A 14922-nucleotide genomic window follows, 5' to 3' on the forward strand; every position below is an offset into this window, starting at 1 on the left:
AAGTTGGCCAATAGGCATTAAAGGCTGAAGAAACCAAGCATATCTGGATCTTTATAAGCTAAAGAGATGATGTCAGAGAACAGAAAAGCTTCATGAGCATTTATCAATGTGGCAAACCAGTACTAGTGTGGAAAAAAGAGTTTTGTTATCTGTGATTCCACTGAAGAAGACAGAACATTTTTATGGGTCTTGCTTATAGAAGGGCATACAAAGGAATCAAATATAGAACTGAAAAGAACAACGTAATCCTGTTTACTGGAAAAACGTACTCAGTGTTCAAAACACATAGGCATTTAACCTTCTCAAGCTGTTCTTGGCTAGTATATCCAGAAAATAAAATTGTGTCCATTACCTCTCCCTTCTTTGCTTATCTGGCTAGTGAGCTAAATATCATCATCTTACTCTGGGTTCTTGGCACTTCATTTTAATAGATTAATGGTAATGGAAAAGCCACGACATTGAGTAGCGAACACCTGCTATTTTCTTTGCCTTTCATATATTTTTAAACAGGAACTCTGAACTAAAAAATACATTTCATACACATACCCAAGTTTCACAGGTACAAAGCACAGACAGAAAGGAACAAGGCACTACATGCAGTACAACTGAGTCACAAATGCAGGCTAGTCTGTATTAATGATGCCTGTAGCAAACTGAACTTGCTCCAGATATTCTGATTCTCTAAAACAGAGAATCAACAAGGCAAACAAACTTCAGAAAATGTATTTGCTTTGGAAAATTACAGTGATTCTCAGTCACATAACAGTTGTCTCCAAAGAAAATATATGAATCCAAAGCATCCTACTGATTCTGCGCTGCTCAGGAGCCTGTATTTAGTACTGCCTACATCCAGACGCAGCTCTGTCGGAGCCCAGCATGCTCTCCAAAGGAGTCACACACTAGCAAAACTACAGTTAACATGTAAACCCACATTGTCCCCATTCTACGTAGTGCACCCCAGCTATTTCAAATATCCTTTCATATAAGTAGCAAAAAATACCTGTTTGGCAAAAATGAAGAAGTAGCAAACAAGACAGAATAAAGTGTAATTTATTGCTCTGCAAGTACATTAATTCTATGAATGAATTGCATTGTTGACATTTGTGCCTTTTTCCTTTGGCATTAACAAAGTAGCTAAAAAGAGCTGAAAACAGAACCTCTAAACCCAAATGAAGTTGGCTATCCATGTAGGGAAGGAATATGATGACAATCATGTGACATACATTCATCACATTTTTAAAGCAGTTCTGGAAACTGGAGATGCTCAGCAGTAAGCACAGCGTAAGAAGTTAGAACAAAATGAAACACCTGGAAGCATGACTGCTGGCAAGGAGCTATGCCCAGGAAGGACTTCTCAGCAATTTTTCAAACCCAACGCACATTCAAAGCTTCTACTTTGTGGGATGTCTCCTGCTCTTCCTAGTTCATGGGAAACTTCATCTCTGCCAGACAAGTTAAGAGAAGCTGAACTGTAAATTCCATTAACTTGAACTCCGAGACAGCAACCCGGCTACTGTGAGTCACTGACAGCTGGGAACAATCCTGCCAGCCTGGGAGAGACACCAAATTCAATTCAGCGCAATATCCACCCCCATATACTCTAGTCCACAAAAGCCAGCGCATCTGAAAGGAATCACAGGATACTACTGCTTACTGGAGAGGGAGATGTCAGTTTGCTTGACAAAAATCCCTCAGCAGGACCTGTGTCAGGCAGTTGCTGATAATACATCCCTAACTGTGCAGGGCTCCTCAGCGGAAGAGGACTTCACATTCAAATCCAGTGTTTCTAACACAGAGGTCTGAAAACTTGCCCTGCCCCCAGATTTCTGGTTTGAGTTCGGATCTGAAAAAGGGACTCAGGTTTTCCTGCAGTAAACTTACATACTTACAATCCCCTCCACACCACCAGTTCTCTGGGTATGGAACATGAAGGGTAGCATTCAGTATGTCACTGTAAGGACTTGAAAGATCCCTCTAATACATTCCACATCAAAGAGGATGTTCAAGCCTTCCTCCATCATGAATCAGAACACAAACTGATACATCACAGATGAGCGATCAGCTTCTTCTTGTACTTAAAATTACACTGCTAAATCAATCTTCCAAACAAAGAAATATTTGGAATATTTGGAATCAGACCAAGCTGTCTGATTAACAATTCTGACTTGTGCATTATATACTGCTTTTGTTAACTGCATGAAGTTACTGCAAGTCTACAGCTCAGCCAGCTACATAGATATGACAAAAGGCACACAGTAACTTATTTAGAAAGGTAAGATAAATGACAAGAGAAAAGAGCCAAAAAAATTCAGATATCTAAAACTCCACCTTTTATAAAAGTATCATATTTGGAAATAAAGTTAAGGGAGCTTGAGGAATTCGGGGTTCGGTTTTTGTTTTCTTTTTGTTTGTTTCCCTTTAAGAAATCCATGCCTTCTAGACAACAACTGCAAAAACACAAGTATCCTCAGTGACTGCCCTAACACTTTTCAACATGTAAGTTTTGCTTGTGTTTAGGGCCTGGTCTACAACAGCAAGTTTTAGAGAAAAGAAAACGAAATGCTATTCCCAACTCAGTTGTACCACGGAGTCTCACATGATTTAGCTGCTAACAGTAAAAAGACCAAAGATACTTAGCCTCAAGAGTACCGTGGTAATTGCTGAGCTAAACTTTATTGGAAATGATTATTCTCTACAACCCCCCAGGTACAGAGAATTATTCTTTATTATTACTTAATACAATTACCACCTCATAATAGTAACTTCTTCCAGGCCAGATCCTTACATCTATCTGCCATCTCCTGCTATTAAGCTTCCTTCTTGCTTGCCTGCAAATCCTTCCGTGTATTGTATTTCTCACAACCGCTCTTCACCACCTCCTGACAGAAGAAACATGCCAAACCTGACTGAAAACTCCGATTCATACTGTTGTTCCAAATGCCAGTCAGAGACACACTTCTGACACATAGACTAGTTTTTGAGTTGAATGCAGAAGACTACTTATTTCAGTGTCCTTCTATTAGGAGATCGTAAGTGTCCTTGGTCAGAAAGGTTTTTCTGACTCATAGATATCATAGAGTAAGAGAATAATTGAACAAGATCTTGCTCTACCAGGCATATATATCTATACACAAAACCATGAAAAGAAGCTTGCATTGCTTTTCATGATTTCAAAGATAGAGCCTGAAATTTAAATGACATCTCTGAAATGACCAAAGGCCAAAAATAACACCAAAACCAACCAACCAAACCCCAAAACAAATAACAAGCAAGAAATAAAAATGTGTAACACCTTTTGGACATTAAACTCCACGAAACATTCCTATAAGGTTGGAAACACAGTTGTGATACACATTAATATGGACTTCCAACATCAATAGACAAATCTTCTGAGACAAGATGAAAAGGCTCCACATCAGACCAATAGCAAAGTGTGTTGTGAAAACACTCTGTTTTTTAAAACAAGCGGATAAAAAAAATGGAAAAAAATAATCAAATCAAATCCAAATTGCAATTATAGAACAGGAGCTTTTCCAACCTCTTTGCTTTTAACAAATGCCTGTATCTTTCCTAAGAAGTGTTTAACAGCTTCTTTCAAAACAAGGCAATACTTCAATCATTATTCTTTCGTAGTTAAGAAAAAACTTACTAAACATAATAATCACATTTCTCTCAATACAGGAAAAATGAAGCAAACAATAACTGACAAAATTTCAATCTCAGTGTGTCAAGTTTCATCAAGAATAAAAGTCCAGCTTTCTAATGGAATATATAATACTTGCTTTTAATCTCAAACATTCCAAGATATTTTTCTTCATAAAGCCAAGATATTTACTTTATATATCTTCTTGTATAAAAAAATCCTTTTAGGCTACTAGTTGGAAGTTTCTGGAATGTTTTACGGATGACTCTCTATGGTTCCTAAGATACTAAACTAATGACTCTACGCAGAGGAGTTTTACACAAAAGTAGATAACATCAGTACTTTTACAGAATACAGAATACGTGTAAAGAAAATTGTCTGCAGAAGACCAGTACACACATAACATCAGACAGCTTAATGTTTTATGGGTGTTTCTGAAGAACAATCTTCAAATGTTATGGATGACATCCCCATTTGTGATGGTTAATGCAGTCTCATGGAAAACAGACCAATATAGACTTTAGTCTACCACACACTTACTTTCATCTACCCTTCCTCACAGTACTAATACTCTCCTATAAACAAGTTTTGTTTGCGTGCAGATAGAGCACAAACATTATTTCTCAACCATAAAGCACCCTTTAAACTCTTCTAAAGTTTTCAGAAGTTCCCTTTGGTGCTAATCCTTTGTTGCTTTACTCTATTCACTGCCAATTGGAAACACTTATAAAACAACACACCCCCCACACGCTGCACCTTTGCATGCCTGCCATGCTCAGTATTTCACTTACTGAAAGGAAAGGTTTTGAGAAATTCCTGCTAAGTACTTGCAGCAGAGCAATACCATTAAGCTTATCTCCTATCTCATAAATAGCCTTCTCGATTTGATAAAAGCCTGTTTTCTTTTTCTTTCAGTTAATGTTTAGGTACCTCAGCTACTTTCAGAAGACAGCTGATGTGATAGATGCTAGATTTGATGAAGAATTCACACAACTATGTGAGTAATGGGTAGTCAAGCACTCCTCTCAGCCACTTCTTCCCGTGCTGGTCATAGGGTAGAAATCATATTTTTATTACTGTTTATTTTCAGTGTCTCAGAGATTTCTCTAGCTCTAAATTCAGACCCATCCAAGAAATGAAACATGCCCACCTTTCAACTTCTCTGCTATGCAGTGCTGCAGAATGCACTATTTACACTAAACCAGAATTTAACAGTGCTTTGACAGCTAACGCTCACAATTTTGTGAGCTACTAGATTAGATTTTTCGCCACTGCAAACCTAGATACAATTTAAGGTGACAGGTTTGGTAAGCCTTAATTTATCAGTTCCACTGAACATAAATCTGCATCAGAGGTTGGGAGTTAAGTACTCACCTTTCCAGCAGCACCTTTGCTCAGAAGCCAGCACACAGAGCAAAAGCCAACGCCTGGTTCACAAGCACTCCCTCCACCTGGGGGAAAGGAAAATACAACCAAAGGGTAACATGGGTCTGGATCAGAGATACACAGCAAAGGAAGACCAAAGTGTATATACACATATGAAGATCATTGTACAGGGGCTGAGAAAACAACCACTTTGGTCTAAACACGAATTATTCAACAAGATCGTGCACACACTATTGTGCCTCCTTGAAAGCACAGCAACTGAAAGGGAAGACAATATTTCTTAATCTTTGAAACCGATCCCCAGTTATACAAAAAGAAGAGCAGGAAAGGGAAGAATCTGCTAAGAGCCTCCTGGTTTAAGAACTGACAGTTCACCAGTCAAGAGTGTTGCAACTCCCATGACTTTGTAAGCATTATGGCACAGAGAACTTGGCTTTAAATTTCACATGAACACCTTTGTTCATAATGAAAAAGTTAAAACACACCCTCAAAAGTCTTCAATACCAGAGCTCTGACAGCAGCTTAAATCCTTATACAGATTGCACACAGAGACAATGTATCGAAATGCAATGCAGCATCATAAATGCACTGCCTCTTAGTGCTGTTTGGAAACTAAGGTTTAAGTCTTCTGCTTTACAAAGGAAAACCCCAAAACTGGTACATTTCCAAATTCTTTAAATAACCACATCAAAATTAATCCCATGGCTGCCTTCCAGCCAACAGGAGTCAGCCAGCAAATACCAAGCATAGCCATGTCCTTCCGCTCACAACCCAGCAACTCAGGCCACAGCTCCATATGGCAACTCCTTCTTGTCTTCCTTTGCCCACCACAGCCCAGGAGGCAACCTGACGTCTATCCAGACAAGAGGCTACGAGGAATAGTGGTGAATGTGAACACCTTTTACTATTTACCCTATCACACAAGCCAAACAGAGCAGCTTAGAGCAGCTCTCCAGCCTCTCACATGCAAACTGACTTTCTGGCTAAAATTTACATGCACCTTGTTTCATTAAGGAAAAATTCTCTGCTGCCTTCTCCTACACTAAAAGGGTTTTTGCTCCTGTTCTTACCATCCCATCAATTGGAGGTTGGCTGCACATACACAAATAGTAACTCACAGTTTGGGAGCTCCTTCACCACTTGAAGCAAACAGGAACAAGACCAGACCCCTATACCTGCTATTAGTTTGCTCCTATTTATTTGTAGCTACAGCATTTAGGCAGAACGTAGCAAGAAAATGTTCTTGAAAGTCATTCCCAAAGCTCATTCACCTTTCTTCTCCTCTTATATCTTTTTACATTGCTTGCCCAACTGTTCCTTCTTAAAACATTTATCTAAAGAAAGACAGCATCTAAGACTGGTACGCAATAACGTAGATTTGAATTGGTAGGAAGCATTACGGAGGTAAAATTAAAGAGTTTAGAGAGGCTGCCAAATTGCCCTAATACCCCCAAAGCAAACAAATTACATAGGTAAAAGAGACTTACTAAATTATTCAATCTATTTTCATCAGAAAGCTGACTCTTTGATGCTAGATTATTTCCTGAATCTTTCTACCAATCTTGCGTATTTTTTCATATATAATTTGTTCTTCCAACCTTTCATTTGGGCAGAATATTCCATACTTTAATATATTTCATAATCTCCCTCTTGTTTTGTAGTTATGGCTCTTCTCACCTTCCTAATTAATTAGTTTCTGTCTTTCATGTACATGCCTTTCAAATATGTGTAGGCTCTTATCATGTCCCCCAGCTACACTACTAGTTATCACATAGCCAAGGTAGGCATGTTTGCTCGTCAGTCCCTTGGTCTGTACTCCATTTGCCATTAGACCCTTAGCTCTCTAGCTGGTTTACATCTGTCTAGAAACAAGATGTTTGGGCCTGCACACCTGGCAAGTTAACTCTCACAGTTGTTCAAGAAGGAATTTCTCTTTAATTTGTATATCCCAAAGCCATGTTACTTCGGGTTTCATTGCTGAGATGCATCTTTAAACTGATTTATCTGCTGCGCTGCTACTCACCCCAAAGGCTTCTGGTGCTTGGAAAAACAGTAGTACTTTTCCAGTTTCACTCTTCCCCTGGCACACACACAGAGACGTTTCAGATTAAACTGTTTTTGACTGCATTCCCCTCACAAATGGGAAATACCTGATTTTGATACTCTCTTATTATTTCTAGTATCTCTAGTTCTTCTCTGTTATGTCTTCATCTACATTTGATTCACTTCCAACATTCGGCATCTTAGAAGTTTTAAAAAACAAACCAAAACAAAAAAACAACAGCCTGCAATAAAGGTGTTAAAAACATACATTTCTTAGTAAGAAACAATGATGTCTCCACATGGCTAAACATGTTGTTCAGTATTAATGCATCTACTTTTCTGTGACTTTGTTGAGAATTTCCTACTCTCACCCTCCTGTGTTACCCTAATGCAAAAGGAAAAGACTGAAGCAGATAATGCAACATATTTTAAGCCAGGTATCATACACAGGTAATCCAACAGCACTGTCAAAGGATGACAGGTATCTCCCTTCCTCACACATTAGCCAGCTGCACACTGCCTTTGTCCTGTTGACACTACCCTGGTGCTGGCATATGCTCTGGTGAGCCATGTATTTTTCAGTTTCAGATGTAGTGCACTGTGCATCTGCACAAATACTTGCAAGGGCACTATGCACCAGATTATGCAGGGACAAGAGAAGACTGGGACTGTGTGAGAACTTACATCACTGAAAAATGCCCATGCAGTACTGGTCCTGTATTCCCCTCTGTAAGCACCACCTCACCATAGGAAAGTAAACCCAAAATCTTGTAAACTGGGAAGTCTGCAAAAACCCAAAGACTTCTCAGGAACAGAGGGAAGGAGAATCCTTCTGAGCATGTGAACACTGATGATTTCTGCATAGTTGAGGGGACAAGATGAATTGAACACAAGGTAGATCTGTTAAGGAGCTGCATTCTTTCAAGGATTAGAAAAAACCCAATGGAGTAAAGGAATACAAGAACACATTGTTTAATGGAACTTTCTCAAAAGATTTGGTCAAGTCTTTCACAAAGGGCTACTCAAGTCACTCTGCAGGCAAGAAGAACAAAGTACTGTCACAAGCAGGAAGCTGGCAAAAAAAGAAACAAACCAAGAATCACTGATCAGTTTTGAGCGTGGAGGAAGGGTATTTGAAGAGCTCCCAAAGATTAGCAGCTATTTTCTTTCAGACTGTTACTAAATAGTTTCAAAAGAAAGCAAAAATTTTTTTTCAGTTGAAATTTTATTTCAACTGAACACAGCTTCTAGTGGTGGAGGTTGAATACACAGAATAATGTGGATTACATTAGGAAGTTCTAACAGAGAGAGCTGTTGGGCAGTTTGGGGCCACAGCAACAAAGAAAATGAGAAAGGCAAAAACAGAGAGGGAGGTCTTTAATTATGAGCTATAAATTACCTGTAGTTACTCTGTAAGAATTTACCTTGTGTGCCAGTCAAAACAGTCATTTGATCAGCATGGTAAAAAAGTAAACAAGACATTTAGAAAAGATAATATTGACATTATATATATTAGCATTCTTTAGTGTACACTTTCTTAACACACTTCTTCACCTTTAATGTGTTTAAGTCCACCTTGACTGAAACTGTATTTAGCAGAACAAAAAAACCTCCAGAAAATGCAATTAAAACTATCAGAGCAAAGAAACCGATGCTCAAAACTGAAGGCAAGCTATACAGAAACAATCCTGCTACACTTGAAATCAGAAACAACAAGCTGGGAAGGAAGTTCTTTCAGGTGGAATCAGTGATATCTAAAACACTGCCAACACATTTGCCTGTTATCCCTACTAACTAACATCTGCCAGGACAGAGCATCCAGAAGGCAATCCAGTCTACTGCTTAACTGTTTGCCCTGCTGGAAAGCCTTTTGACTCTGCAACCCAAGTCTTATCCTGGTGAACTGAGCCGTACTCCTGGTCTTACCCTGTGTGAACACAGAGAAGAAATTGTTCTTTTTCTCTCTGCAGCACACTTTAAATTGTTAAAATTATTTTAACTTCTCCAGCCTTACCTTCTCCTGAGCAGTTGGTCCTCGTCATTCTGCAAGTATGGTGTACAAAAACAGCTGCAACAGCCCACTGTTCCAGTACACAGTAGAGAGAAAGATTACGTGTCTCAGATGACGGGCTCCTTCATATATATTATTTGCACTATTGACTCACGTACAAGGTATGATCCACTACAATACCTGCTCCTTTCCCCCAAGCCTATTACTAAGCTAGCCTTTGCTGTTCATTATTTGTGCAGCTGACAGATCTTGTTCAGCCTGGAGAAGAGAAGGCTGCACAGAGACCTCATAGCAGCCTTCTAGTATCTGAAGAAAGGCTATACGGATGCTGGGGAGGGACTATTCATTAAGGATTGTAGCGACAGGACAAGGTGAAACACGTTCAAACTTAAACAGGGGAAGTTTAGATTGGATCTAAGGAGGAAGTTCTTTACTGTTAGGGTGGTGAGGCACTGGAATGCGTTGCCCAGAGAGGTTGTGAATGCTCCATCCCTGGTGGTGTTCAAGGCCAGCTTCTACAGAGCCTTGGGTGACATGGTTTAGTGTGAGGTGTCCCTGCCTATGGCAGGGGAGTTGGAACAAGATGATCTTAAGGTCCTTTCCAACCCTAACTATTCTATGATTCTATGAAACAAGATGTTTACCTTAAGCAACAACAAAACACAAAGTAAAATTAAAAGTCAAGTTATTAAAAGTGGAAGGGAGGAATTAAGGGAGAAGAAGCCACTCGTCCTATCATTACCATGATAATGATAATCCATTATCAGAGCAGTATTTTAGTAAAAGCCAACAATAAATATGAAAACACACAAAAATAGAAACATCTTTAGTTTCTACAAACATAAAAGAGAGAAGCATTTATACAGTTTGGTTGGGTGTTGTATTTTTTTTAACCTCCTTGCCTTTGAGTAAGATGTTTGTGCTTAAATCTCTGGAATGTTTCTGAGTCTCTCACTCATAATTACATAATTGTTCATTATGGAGATGTCATCAGTTCTTCCAAAACAACGGATCATCAGGTACTAATGGAAACAGAACACTGTATTACACACACCATATCTCCGGATGGATATAGAAATCTCATTTTTCTATTTCTCAGAAGTGCATTTGATGATTTGATGATTTATAATAAAATTAATCATGATATAAAAGAAATAAAGTATGAGATGATGGACAGAAATTTTTCCTTTATGTATTTGTGCATGGACGAATGAGTTCTGAAAGCTATCACACAGTATTTACGGCCAGATCTAAAAATGTCATCTACAGTTAAAACCAGGAAGCCGTATTTTGTGACCAAATGGTTGAGAAAGCATCATATCATTTGTTTCAGCTAAATTCTCACTGTTGTTTCCATTACCGCACACACCAAAAAGCTTCAGACAAGGTTAAGATTGCTATATACTATCCAAACACACACATGCACACAACTGTATCTGTATATGTAATCAAGTATCTGTATATATAATCAGATTTCTGTATGCCTAACAGAAGGCAGTCCCTGTCCCACATACTTTTCAAAAGAAACCAAGATAGCACAGAAGTATTAGAAGTATTATCCTTATTTGACTAAAACAGAACTGAGGCAGCAATGAAGTAACTACCAAAACTCACATGAAAAGCAGGGCAAGGGACCTAGGTCAAATTTTCTAATCCCAGTTACAGCACATTAACCACAAAACAATCCTCCTGCATTCCTTTGCCTAATCACCAAATAACACCGAGGTAAGATGTCTGCACTCACTCACATTAATACAGACATCTGAACAACATGCAACAATTCTCAAAGAGAAAGCAAGAAGTACTTTCATTCTTTACAATCCTGAATTTAGGAAGCCAGTATCACTGTTTTCATTCCTCCTCCTTCTCCACCAGTTCATACCAAAGGCCTACGCAGGCAGGGCTTAAGTGAACTATTTATTTCGCAACTGAGGCAAATTAAGAACTCAGTCACTACAGTCTACCTCTAGCAGTTGGTTGTTAGGTCACAAGAACTAAAAAACTGTTTTGCTTACTTCACCCTTAAAATAAAAGTACTATGGATTGCTACTACAACAGCTGGAAAGAGAAAAATCACACCTTAAGATAAAGAACAGTGCTTCTACATGTGACAAAGCTCTAAGAAAGAGGATTAACTGAAGAAACATTAGCAAGCCTGTCACACATATTTTCATCCACACTTGAAAAATGTATGCAAAAAGAGGTAAGAACGGCATCAGAAGTGAGTATTTTCACAAAGAAAATCGGAAATGCTGCAGGAAATGATGGAAAAGAGAACAGCTGAACCAGAAACTGGGTTAGAAGGGACATTTCCCCAGAGCCCTAAAAAATCCATTACAAGACCATAGGGAGATGTTAAAAAACAAGGGGCTTTTGTAGCAATGTTTAACACTCCTTTATGTGACACAGTGCATATATTTACCAAGAAGAGTAATGCAGCACACCGAAACTAAAAATACAGCTGCATAGTGAAAGCAGTTAAGACAACAAGACAGCATTTGAGCAAAGACACACAAAAGGTAACAGATAACGAAAGGGTACAAATGATGTTTGAAAAACTGATACGGGTTTATTTCAAAGAACAGGGAAAAACCACAGAGAGAGCTGGCAAAAAAAATCACTGTCAGTTTAGTGAAAAGCCTAACACAGCATTACACCAAAGCACAATCTGCAACAAGCAAGAATAAAGCCAAGTACCAATGTGACACAGTCGGCACAGAGAAAAAACATCCAACTGCGTACTTTTATGACCTATTTTGTTCATTTTATATTAATGATAGCTTTCTAATCACTTTATGTTTGTATCCAGGCAACAGGACCAACCGTGCATGTAAGAGATCAGGATGCTATTAATATATCTTTAAGCTAGGGCAGATGACAATTTTTTCTGGAGGAAGTGAAGAATCCCAAGACTTGTTCTCTCGCAACCAACTGGAAAAAAGCCCTCAAACCAACCCACTCACCCTCCAGATTATATGCTATGCTGTAGTACAGCAGCAAACTACTCCCATCACACAAATTATCATGTGATAAGCACTAATTCTACTTCTATCAGGTGATACAATTCCTTCCAGTCAGAGAACAGGAAAGTATCAGTAAAAGCAGGAAATGGGTAACTCGGACAGTTCACAAACTCCTCCACTTGCTTTCTAGCACATCTGCGAAGTCATTAGAAAGGGAGTTGTACCAAGGTCCAGATTAACTTTGCTGCTGCTCTGGATCCATCTGCCATCCTATCTTCTCACCTTTGAGTGAGATACAACAGTTCTTGCTCTCATCCTGTCTCTCTCACACACAGCTTTCAATATAGCACATTGGAATGATTTAGAGAAAACAGAGTCCTCCCAGTAAAGGTAATGTATGCAAACGGTGAAATAGCAATGGGATTTTCTGCCTCATGTCAAAGAGTAGCACACCAACCTCAGCTAGATACAGAATCCAACCACTCCATCCAAGAGAAAAGCCTGTATGCTATTAATAACACAACATGAAGCTCAGCTGTATAAATAAAACCTCTCATTTCATCTAAGTCTTCATCATCTCTCTGGCATGCACCACCTTCTCCTCTTCACAACAAAGCTCTCAGGAGGGCCTTCAGTGTAGATTTTTCCTAGCAGGCCTGTTGCTCAAGTACATCGGACAGGAATGCAAGCCCAGTTTTACCATCTCCTCTTGGAAAGGTAATATTTATGAACAATTAAGATGAAATTAAAAGGAAAAAAATGTCAAACAACGTCCGAAGGAAATGCTCAAATATTGGCAAGTCAGTATGGTTTAAAAAGGAAGCAAATTGTCTGGAAGTCAAGGGGACCTGAATGCTCTTTCAAGAGACTTGCTGACGTGCAGGATGATCTCAAGCACATCACTTGATCTTTCCCACATTAAAAAAATATATATAAGATCTCCTTATATGACCTTCCTAGGTACCTCACTTTGAGAGTTAAACAGACTGTAAATCCTCCCATTATTATTATTGCTGTTACTATGGCTGCTGGAACTGTCGTCAGCAAACAGGCAGGACATAATTTAATTTTCTTCAAATATTTAGTATACAACTACATAGCCATCTGTTGAACACTCACTACATTTAGTTTCTGTCTTAAAAAAACACAGGGAAAGAAATACCAGCTTCTGCCTCTCACTTCCACATATCCTTTCCAGCCACATATGCAGTAATACATGGCCAATATCCTTTCAGCTGCAGCACATAAGAAACTGCAGCAGAGCAGACAAAATTTCAGCTTGGATGAAAACAATTGCAACCACAAATTTATTTTCCAATACACCACAACAAGAATCCCTAGTTTTAGCAATATTCAATAAAATTTAATTTCAGCATTGAGGACAAAGGGCAGGATATGAAGGAAAATGGTGGGACAAGAGAAGATAGAAGTAAAGCACTGCACACAATGACCATATGCTAACAGAGGACAGATATAAGAATATTACATATCTCTGCAGAAAAAGTAACTTTTCAGTAGCACTACTTTGTCTCCAGTACACTATAAAATAAACCACCATTCTTAAGTAACAGTGGTTACACAAAAGCACCTTTGGCATCTAAATGTATTCTTTTCAAACACTTAATGAAGAGACTTCCCTTCTTTCCATTTGCATTGTACTCTCCCATCAGCCAGTATGCAAAGTTCTTTATCTGTCTCATCATATCACTGAGACTTTGAAATAATACTAGAAGGCAGCAAAAAAAATCTAAACTGATTAACACACACTGAGTGAATTTGCTAATAAGGAAAACAAAAAACCAGAAGGCACTGGCTAAAATATACACATGTCCTTTTATTTGTCCCTATACCCCCTACTATTCTAGTCATGAGATCAGGAACCGCTCCCAATGCACCTCAGCTCCTGGCAGCAACATCCCTTACCACATTGGTACTAGTCTACCAATGCAATTTCCATATAGAGAGATCAGCCCTAACTGGGAGTACACCCTAATTTTATAGAGCTATTTACAAACTGTGATATAACATCAAGTCACTCATGCCTCTCTCAGATGCCAGTATCTGACATCACGATAAGAAAAGAGCGTGGTGCTCAGGTCAAAGAAATGCCAGTGTGCAAGTGAAAATGCATAAGCCAGATGCATCAATGCAAAAAGATGCCCAAAGTTATGATGCTTGGATTGCTTTAAACAGTTTCGTTTCAGCTCTTCTGTTACTCGCAAGCCTTACTCTGTTTTCACACAATCAAAAGATAGTATGTTCTAACTGTGATACACTGATATAATCAGTTTATTGGCATCTAATGGTTGAATGAATGGCAAACAATAACTCCCTAACATAGTGTATTTTGTCTATCAATCACACGTTTGCTGATGTGTCTTTTTGCTCATGAACTGTAGATAACAAATATGTGGAACAAATGAATTTTTTAAAAAATGGGACTAACAGATCCAATAAAGATCTAAATATTACCTTTCTGCACACAAAAAAAACAACAATAAATCTAATCATTTAGGAGAGGTAGTGACTGCTTTGAAAATAATCTTGTGTCTGTGTTTGTGAGACACCAGTTCAATTTCCCTCACTCCAGCTTGTGGCATTGCACACTTACTCAGACTCAATCTGTCCAGAAAAGGTGCAGGTAGCCCTGCCAAGGCCTGGCTATGTCCTTATGCCTCAAGGGAGAACCAATGCTATAAACAACAAACCAAATGCGGCTGTTCTGTCCATCATGGTCCAGCACTTTAAGTGTGGCAGAGTAGGACTGGGTAATAAACAACTTTATGTGCAAATGACAAAACATCATCAGCAGGCTGCCAGAGCACCTCTCAACCCACCTGCCATATCCAACCCATATCAACAGCACAGAAACAGAG

At 38.8% G+C, this 14922-nt stretch overlaps 1 protein-coding gene across 3 annotated transcripts in view; it reads right to left on the reverse strand.

Annotated features, from left to right (window-relative positions):
• The window catches only part of NDST2 (N-deacetylase and N-sulfotransferase 2), a 136564-nt gene that overhangs the window by 103184 nt on the left and 18458 nt on the right, over positions 1-14922 (reverse strand). For 2 of the 3 annotated variants that reach the window (XM_034065293.1, XM_034065291.1), the window contains exon 2: positions 5018-5094. The gene's annotated coding sequence lies outside the window, so the exon portion shown is untranslated. Of the gene's footprint in view, positions 1-5017; positions 5095-9086; positions 9162-14922 lie in introns of those variants that run through there. The other variant, XM_031052160.2, reaches the window with a different exon arrangement.

The sequence above is a fragment of the Melopsittacus undulatus genome, chromosome 8, assembly GCF_012275295.1.
Source record: "Melopsittacus undulatus isolate bMelUnd1 chromosome 8, bMelUnd1.mat.Z, whole genome shotgun sequence".
NCBI lineage: Eukaryota > Metazoa > Chordata > Aves > Psittaciformes > Psittaculidae > Melopsittacus > Melopsittacus undulatus.